A 3,676-nucleotide genomic window follows, 5' to 3' on the forward strand; every position below is an offset into this window, starting at 1 on the left:
TTGTTGAAAGCAAAACAGTCGCATCAAACAGTTATCAGTACAATTCATATTAACAAAATCATTACTAAATTTAGGGTCATTTTTTAAAATACATTAAGGTAAAACAATCTTAAAGTAGAAACATTTTTTAATAAGAATAAGGAGGAACAGTATGGCAAAAACATGGGTATTAAAAGAAAAGCAGTGGGGAGAACATGACTCTTGCCTCTGGATCCACTGAAAAAGAGTTCCTCAGCAGTGGCACCAAAGTGAAAAGTCAAACAGCCCCACCCAAAAGAGTGCATGCCCACATGCGTCAGTGGTAGGGATGATGGAGGCAATAAGTTGGAGGAAACTTGTGATTTTTTTTGTGTTGATCATGGCTGCTCAACCCCTTGCCATGTCATCTGGCCTGCAGGACTCCCTACAGGTCTGGAAATTTTTAGGGGAGCAGTGACAGTGCTGAATTGGGCACCAGATCCCAGTGCACAGGGCCAGGCTGTGGTGGCATAGGACCCGACTCCTGGTATGGGGGCCAGGGCAGGGATGGCACCAGGCTTCTAGAGCCCACATGCAGGGTGCAGGACTGGGAGTGGGTAGTGCCAGGCTCCTGGGGCACAATCCTGGTGCTCAGGGGTGGGAAAGGGTGATTACAGGCTCCAGGGCCCAATCCTGGGCTCAGGCCCAGGGGGAGACAGTGCCCAGCTCCAGAGTCTGATGCTGAGGCATGGGGCCCAATCTGGCTTGTAGACTAGTCCTGTGCCACTCATCTGGCCCAAAGCTTGAGCACCACTGGTGATGATCAATGTGAGCAGTTACAGCCAGAGCCACTTACTTTACTCCTTGCTGTTTAGACTCAGCTAGGATCCATCCAACTCTGTATGAAGTGTCCCTGGAGAAAGGGCTGGTGCTTTTGTGATGAAACATTATTGGTAATTGAGGTGGCTCTGCAATCCTACACTTTGCCCAGCTCGGCAGGATTGGACACCCTCCAAGGAAATCACTGATAGTTACAATGCTCACTTCTAGCCGCAGCAGGGAAATAGTGAGGCAGCTACACAGACTATCACCATAGGCAGATTTTGTAAACAACCGAATAGTCAAGTCTCAGACAGCTGTTATATGAAAACAGCCTTTTAAAAACAGTCATGATCTAGAAAGAGTATTTGTATTTTATTAAGATGCCAAATGGCGGCACAGCTTTACTTGTAGTTGTTAATTGGCTGTAATGTACTATATGAATGGCACTATTACTCTCTTACCTTGGTTGTCCCTGGACAACCAAGAACAGACACAACGAACAGTACGCATTAGGGCACAAGTTCAAAAACATCAGTAAATGAATGTCACAATGATTTATGGATACATGATTTTCTTTGATCTGTTCTTATGATATATACACCATTCTTCTATAGATTCCCCCTAATTTTGTTTTAAAAATGACTGAAATAGTGAGAATTTCATGCTAGCACGGAACTCCAACAGAACAGGACCATCCCACAACCACCCCAGCTGCAGAGTCCCCTCTGGGGTGAATGCTGGGCAGAGGTTACAGTTGGGGCAGGGGGGTCATACACATCTATATGCTCTTGTGTGTTGGGGTTAGTACAGCTTCACTTTTCATTTTCCTTGAAGAGACTTTTCACCTGCTGCCAGCAAGACGCAGAAAGGGGACAAGGAAGTTCCGAGCAGCACACCAGAGAGGTCACAGGAGATGTGGACACCAACCCTGCTTGGAAGTGCAATACATTGGCATGGGGAGTTCCATGGCACAGCTAATAAAACACAGAGGATTACTCAGGATTACAGCTGCAGCTTTACATTAATTAAATATTGGTCCAAAGGCAAAGACACTGAAGAAAGTAAGGAGAAAGAAAAGCACATGAATGTTGCAATAATTTTGGAGAAAAGTATATGAAAAATGTATTGTGATGCCTCTTAGATGAAGGGGTGAAAAATAACTGAATAGAAATGATTTAGAAAGAGATGCTTGTTTATATGTCAACAAACCAATACTAAATATCTGAAAAAACAGCTTCCTGGGTACAGTCAAAGCAAATCATTTCCTCTTTCCTATGCATGCTTTGGCTGTTAAGATGACTTTAATATTCAATACCAAATGTCCCTTCCAAGACACAATTTTAAAGAGAAGAACTAGTTGTAAACCAAACCCGATCTATTCCCACCCAGCTGCATTTCCATGATGTTTACTTTGATTTTTGCTCGGAGAAATAGAGTAGGTTCCTAGAATGATGTGTCGCTAGGATACCTTCCAAGCTTATGTCTCTTGTGCTGTTCTGTGCTGCTGTGCACCAACCTGCTACTGAAACAAAACAGAGAGAAAAAGATGGGAATGCAGGCAATGGAGCACAAACTGACAGAAATGTACTGGTATTTGTGGGGCAAAAAGGGAAGTAAACAATAGGTTGCTGGCAAAAGTGCTGTATTTCAAGTCAGACATAATTCTTTTGAGCAGTACTGGGAATTTTGGATAGAAGAGAATATAGGTGCTGAATTCTGATAAGTTAAGGGAGCCAGTCTATTTCTTCAATCTGCTTCTTCCTATTTTTAAATTAGGGGATCAAATGTTTAAGGTTGCACATGCAAAACTGTGCACTGAACTTTGATACACACAGGGAAGTCTGGGTTTGTGCACATGCACACGCATAGGCACAATTATTCTCCTGTCATGGATGTGAGCTCTAGATGGTACCTTCAAGCATTTCTTGAGTCAAATCTGGACAACACATGAATGCCAGCTTGTTATTTGGGGTTATTTTAGACTTCTCAATAGAGCAGGCCCATTATCAGTACTCTGAATATAAAGCGCACTTCTTTTCCATTCACCGCTGCAAGGAGTAAAAGGGATTTGCTGTGGCATGAAGGTTGAAAGCACAGCCTCATTCATATCCACCAGCACCCCAGAGGGCCAAACACATAAAAGAGCTGGGAGTATTGTTGTACTGTTTACACTACAAGTGCAAGGCCTCGACCCTGAAAATTTGCATTTTCACAGAGTTCAGAGGCATCTCAACACAAGAGAAATTCCTTGCCCAGGAGAGCATTTCATCTTTCCACTTTCCTGTGAAATATAAAATATCATAACCAGAAGAAAACAATTCTACATCCTGCTTGCCACCAGACGTAAAAAGACTGTTCTGACTTTTATCTGAGCCTGATTTGCACAAAATGAACTACTCCAACCAGGACATCTTACACTACCTTCAGCTCTCCTGTGAAATACAAATGTTCATTTCCACCTAGGAGAAATTTTACAATCTTTTGCATTCTCCTATGCCTAACGAAGGGTGTGCGCGCCGAAAAGCTTGCAAATTATCTAGTTGGTCTATCACCTCTGCCACAAATTCTGATTCCTTAAGGCTTGACCCTCTGCTTTGTATCTAGGCAGGTACTTTATCTGTAGCATTCAAATGCCTCTAATGATCTCAACCTCAGAAGTGTGGAGTTTAGAGCCCCTGTTTTACAAATGTGGAACTCAGACACAAAAAGCCTAAGGTAATGCAGAGTTTGTGGCAAAGTGGGAAACTGAACCTCAACACCGAGTCCCAGACCAGTGATATAACAGCTACATCAGTCCTTCTGGCTTCTTAGACTCTAAGACAGTTGAACAAAAGAAAAACAGCATGAAAATGATTAGCTGGATAAGAAACCATCTGCACTGGGATGCTTAGGGAAA

General features: G+C 43.0%; 1 protein-coding gene across 6 annotated transcripts in view; it reads right to left on the reverse strand.

The window, feature by feature from the left end:
* RABGAP1L (RAB GTPase activating protein 1 like) overlaps positions 1 to 3,676 on the reverse strand; it is a 452,085-nt gene that overhangs the window by 25,882 nt on the left and 422,527 nt on the right. The gene's annotated exons all lie outside the window — the stretch shown is intronic.

This window comes from Alligator sinensis, unplaced genomic scaffold, assembly GCF_000455745.1.
Source record: "Alligator sinensis unplaced genomic scaffold, ASM45574v1 scaffold31_1, whole genome shotgun sequence".
NCBI lineage: Eukaryota > Metazoa > Chordata > Crocodylia > Alligatoridae > Alligator > Alligator sinensis.